The sequence below is a fragment of the Varanus komodoensis genome, unplaced genomic scaffold (genome assembly GCF_004798865.1).
Source record: "Varanus komodoensis strain SLA01 unplaced genomic scaffold, ASM479886v1 scaffold2, whole genome shotgun sequence".
NCBI lineage: Eukaryota > Metazoa > Chordata > Lepidosauria > Squamata > Varanidae > Varanus > Varanus komodoensis.
The window spans coordinates 25,521,972-25,527,727 of NW_025335568.1; the positions used below are offsets into that span (position 1 = coordinate 25,521,972).

At 41.8% G+C, this 5,756-nt stretch overlaps 1 long non-coding RNA gene across 1 annotated transcript; it reads left to right on the forward strand.

Annotated features, from left to right (window-relative positions):
- The first annotated feature begins 1,091 nt into the window (after nt 1-1,091).
- On the forward strand, nt 1,092-4,204 carry LOC123022565. The gene is made up of 3 exons (XR_006414537.1): nt 1,092-1,105; nt 1,358-1,362; nt 4,072-4,204. It is a non-coding gene; the product is annotated as an uncharacterized LOC123022565 (long non-coding RNA).
- The last annotated feature ends 1,552 nt before the right edge of the window (nt 4,205-5,756 follow it).

Consider the following 5,756-nt stretch of genomic DNA (forward strand, 5'->3'; position numbering starts at 1 on the left):
TGGAGTCAATCCATCTCATCTTTGTTCCTTCTTTTCTTCTTCTGCCTTTGACTTTCCCTAGCATGATTGTTTTCTGCAGGGAGTTTTGCCTTCTCATGATGTGTCCCAAGTATGACAGACTCGGCTTCATCCATTTTGCTTCTACAAAAAACTCTGGCTTGATTTGATCTAGGATTAGCTCATCTTTTGTGCAGGGTATTTGCACAGCTCATCTCCCAACCATGTTTCAATGGTGGTTTCAATGTCCTTTATCTGCCTTCATCACCCTTAAAGAGATCCATTGTTTTCTGCTGATGTGACAATTAGGGTTGCATTTTAGGGTGGATGCATTATAGCTGGGTACCTCTGCTTTGATCATTCCACCTTAGGTGACCCTGCTAGGAGACCAGCCTAGTGAAGCAGTCCGACCTCCTGGTGGCATTGCTCTTAGCTTCTCTGATACTCTGAAACTGCCTCATCATGTTAAGCTGTGCAACCAGGAGAGGGGAAGGCAAGTTAAGCACATGGAATCTACTGGTCTTAAAGTTGTTTGACTTTGGCAGGGTTGTCCCTTTGTAATTTTTAAACACATGGATTTGATTTCAAAAGGGTGTCTTCATTCAGTGAAATCAACACTTTACTGCATAGTGCTGTGACCCTACCAAGCTATATTAAACTATCGCTGAGCCTTTGATGACATCTAGTGGTGAAAACTGTTCAAGTTGGACTTTATCCAGCTGGGAAGGACAGCATCTTGAAACTATTCCACACAGAGCTTACTACAAAACAGGTGTACTTAACCTGTTTAAGTTTGGATCCAATGTTGTGCATAAAGTAACTGCAATCCAGAATGTGCTCTAGATTCTAGACTGGAGCCTTGAGCATATTTCTTGCTGAAAATTGCCCTGACCTCACTTCTGTTTACCCCGGAAGATCTTTCTAATGCTAAGGCTCATGTCACAGAAGTGGCAAAAATTTCACAGTATCAGTGAATGGTGCAGATTCCTAACTCCTCATATGGTTATTGTGTCCACTACAGTATTTGCCACCTGTGACTCTGAAATGTCTTAATGCCCAAAGTAAGAAGAAAGAGCATATAAAACTATATTGCAATTGCTGCACTTCTGTAAGTAAGGGGAATGCTATTACATTTCAGCTCTAATCGTTTTAAAACAAGGACAAGATCATATTAAGGTGAACGAAGGCTCCACTTTTTCCTCACTAAGGTATTAAATGAGCAATGTCTGTTAACACCATTTCCACTGCCATCTCGTAACCATTTCCTTGTTAAGGTGGGGGTTCAAACCTCTTCCAAGCTGAGTCCCAGTGTCTGTTTTGGAGAAGGTTTTGGGAGTCAGAATCAAGTGAGGCATAGCAGGAAAGGTAGAACAAGCAGGACCAAAAAACAAAAAACAAAAACTGGTACATATGAACTTAAAACTCGTATTTCGATGTGAAAAAAGGGGGGTTTATATCAGCCTGAGATTGGTACTGCCTCCCTCCCCACCAAAAACTGAATTATATTTGATGTGCATAATTTCTTTCTTTTTTTGGTTTCTGAATTCCTCTGCTTAATCTACAGTACCCAAATCAGGTTCACAAAACATAGCTTCTGGGGCAACCCAAGTGCCTCAAAGTGGCTTTTTCTCTGGAATAAGGATTTCCATTTGTTTTGGGATGAATGGAAAACTTAACTGAAAAAGAAGCAAAGGGGAACAAACCAGGGCTTACTTTTTCCAGAGTTGCCATGAGCTAATTTCGCCCTTTTCTTTTCACTATTTTAACCATTGCTGCTAAGAGGAGCTGACTTTTGTGGCTGCCATTTTGTTCCTCTCAGAATGTCAGGAACGAATGGATGGAACGAATGGATGTATCTATTCTTCTTAGTCTTTCCTAGGGGTACAGGAGTTGGTTTCCTGTAGAGAGGATAATTTTTTAATGGCAGTCATTTATTTTCCCCACAATGTCCCAGAACAAACGCCTTCTGACATTTTGGAGTAAAACTCCCTCAAACTCCAACCAATATGACAGATAGTTGGGGATGATAGTTGCCATCCAAAACCTCTGGAGGGCATCAGCTTGTGGAGGGCTGCCCCAGAAGAGTACAACATCTGGAGGCATTCTGGGAAAAATATTATTATGGAACTCCTTTTGCTGTTCCTTGAGGCAATGCGTAGTTTTTAAAGAAAATGCACATCTTAACACAAACATTTCTCATTAGTAACATGTGAAGAGTTTGCCAAATGAGAAACTGATTGAATGAGAATCTCAGTAATGGGCATGAATGAAATCCTGAAAGATATACTTCTATAATTCTGGAGTTATTACCAGTACTACTTGGTGGTCTATTAATTTTTTACCACTCCTACATAGGATTGCCCCAAATAAGATGCCTTTGGCACATCAGAAAGATCGACTCTGTTCATATGATTTAGCCCAGAATTCCCAAGCTTGCACCTTTCAGTTGTATTGGACCACAGCTCCCAACATCCTATATGGATGGGGATTTTGGGAGTTTTAATTCAACATATCTGGAGGGCACCAAATTGGGGATGGTTTCCAGAAAAAAAAAGCTTTAGAAACGGTAATGCGGATATGGTAATATAATACACCTGCCACTTGCCAAGAATAGGGACTAATGAGTAGCAGTTATAGCTTTACATTTTTATGCTAGAGTAGGTCCGTGCCCTAAAGCAGATCTTAACATCTACTCCCATGCTAGGGACCCATTTTGGATTGGGAGTCTGCACCTAGTCTAGAGTAAAAATGAAAAGAAAAAACCTCCAGTTGCTAGACTCATTTTGAGCAATGTCTGTTTGGCCTGTAGATCACCTGAATCTTCATATTGGGTTTATTGCAGATCCTGTGCACTGAAAAATAATGCAATTAACTCACGATGCACACAAAAATCTGAGCAGGTGTGTGAGGTGCATGGCTTTCATTAAGCATTCCTATCAAGACTATTTTAATTGTTTTATATTATGGACTGCTAAGTCATCTGATATTAGCATTCAAAATGAGGAACGTGTTTTCCATGGTCTACTGTAGTTCTTGGCTATAATGTTTAATAAAACATCTCCTGTTTTACCTGGTTATTTTCAGTTGCCAAAAGCATGCTTCACTTTTTTTTCAGAATAATATTCCACTGAGAATCCATTTCACTTTTTATTGAAATGCTATTAGTAATTTCCATCAGGTTTCCATTTAGAGAAGCCAACAGGAAAAGTACTAGTGATAAGGGGACTGAGAATGGCTGTGTATCATAACATTTAAAGAAGCAGATCTATCAGCAGTCATAAGAAGCAAAACTGAAGAAGGAGGTACAAAACTGTTCCAAACAATCAGCCGTTTTTAATAATGTCACCATTTACAAGGTGTACTTTCACATCCCAGAGATAAACCAAAGAGGCAGCCAAGCAAGGCCCATTTACCTTGGATTAATGGCATCTTCTAAAACAAAAAGTCATCAGATAGATTTCATCTTGCACAGAATATGCCTTGTTGGGGAAAACAAGATATCCAAGGATGTAATGTGAGCTATCAGTGACAGTGCAGTGCCCTTAGCAGAGCTGGAATAAAGGCCAATGCATGCCCCATACAAAATGTTACAAAAGAGGGAAATAGCTGGTCCAGCCGATCAACATGTAGGGACTGATATGGGACTGATATGATTTAGGAACTGATATGATTTAGGCTGCAATCTTAGACATGCTGACACAGGAGGCACAGGTAACAGTTCGAATTACACTGCACTCAGCAGGAATTGCATCCTATAATTATGCACAGCAGGGGTGCACAATCTTTTGTATGTTGTATGTTGTAGTGTGGATAGCAGAGGTGATCATTAGTAAATATACACAGGGAGATTGTCATACTTTTAAACATTACATTTATTTGAATTGGGTGCTGGTGGGCTGGTGTTTTCTGGCCCATGCATAGTCCAGAAGGATCTGGACAGACTATGGAAGTGGGCAGGGGACAACAGCATAGCGTTCAATGTGGATAAGTGCAAGGTCTTGCAGTTAGGGCATAGGAATGGGTGTCATAAGTACAGGATAGGAGACAAGTGTCTGGAGAGTAGCACACGTGAAGAGATCTTGGGGTACTAGTCGACTGCAGGCTAAACATGAGTCAGCAGTGTGATGCAGTCAGTGGTCAAGAGGGCAAACGCCACCCTTGGATGCATAGCCAGAAGTGTGGCTTCTAGACCGAGAGAAGTATTACTGTGACTCTATATGACTCTGGTGCGCCTGCAACTAGAGTATTGTGTTCAGTTCTGGGCTCAACGTTACAGGAAGGATATAGCCAGGTTACAATCAGTGCAGCATAGGGCCACAAAGATGGTGTTTGGATTGCAGGGAAAGCCATATGAGGCAAGACTGAGGGAACTCGGTCTTTTCAGCCTGGAGGATACTCCCTCTACCTGGTGACACACCTTCACATGCTTGTAAGTTGCTGGAAGATCCCTTTGGAGTCTCCTCTTTTCCAGTCTGAACAGTCCCGGTTCCCAATCTCATATGGCATCCCCCCCACCCCCGCAAAATCCAAGCACCATCCTTGTGCCCCTGTCCTGAACTGATTCCAATCTTGCTCTGTCCCTCTTGCAATGTGGAGGCCAGAATTGGACACAGCACTTCAGTTGTGGGTGCACCAGAGTCATATAGAGCATACCATCACCTCTCTCGATCCTGCAGGGGAGGGCAGGATGTGTTCCAATGGAGCAAAGCTCAGGGAACCAAGGTTCAATTTGGATGCCAAGAAGTACTTCCTGACAGTTAGGACCCCTAGGGTATGGAATGGGCTTCCACAGGAGGTGGTTGAAGCGCCATTGGTGAGGGTGTTTAAAGATAGGCTGGACATGCACATGGTAGCCATGTCAAGAGTAGAGCTGACTGGAGCTGAGTGTCAGACCAGATGGCCCGGGAGGGGCCCTTCTGACTCACTGTTTCTATGACTCTGGGAGGCTTCAGTGAGGTGTTTTTGTCACCTCTTGGAAGCACCTATAATTTCCTAAAGTAGCCATCACTTTTTTCAGCATGGCAGAATAACTTCTCCCCATAGCTGCAGCTTCCTGTTCCCTTTGCTAGTCAATTCCCTTGAATAATATAATGATTTTTTCCCCTCCAGAATGTTCTTGGGAGGTAAAATCAATTGTGCCTGCGTAATGCTGTTATCACTACAAACATTAGCTGTGTGTGGTAAAATCTTCACGTCTACAGTGTAACTCCTCCCATATCAAACTGCTCACGCAGGAGGCTCTTCAAATGAAGCCCGTTGCTAGTCCACTCAAGAAGAAATGCGTTGTGGATATGTAAAGGAGGGGCTTGGTTGTGGTGGTGGCCCTAATCTGACTACCTTTCTTTAGGAAGTTTGACTGGTTCTGCAACACTTTAATCTTTTTGGCTCAATGTCAAGGTATTTTATTTGCCCAGGCATATATTCCTGTTTATGCATTTCCTTTGAGTGTGTTGGCTTTCAGTTTTATAGTTTGCATGAAAGGTATTTTTATTATTTGCATGGTATTGTGCCCATTGTTCCCCGTTTGTTTGTATTATACACTGCCCCATAATCCATCTAGATGAAGAGCAACTGAGACATTAAAACAGATTTTAAAAGGATTTTTCAAATGACCATGTATGAAGATAGGCACACAAATACCAGGATGATTTCCACGAATCTCCAATAGCAGTTCATAGAGGACAAACATTTTTCTACCCTAAACAGTTTATACTTCTTCACTGAAGATTTTTCCATCTGTAATAGTTACTTGTTAAATT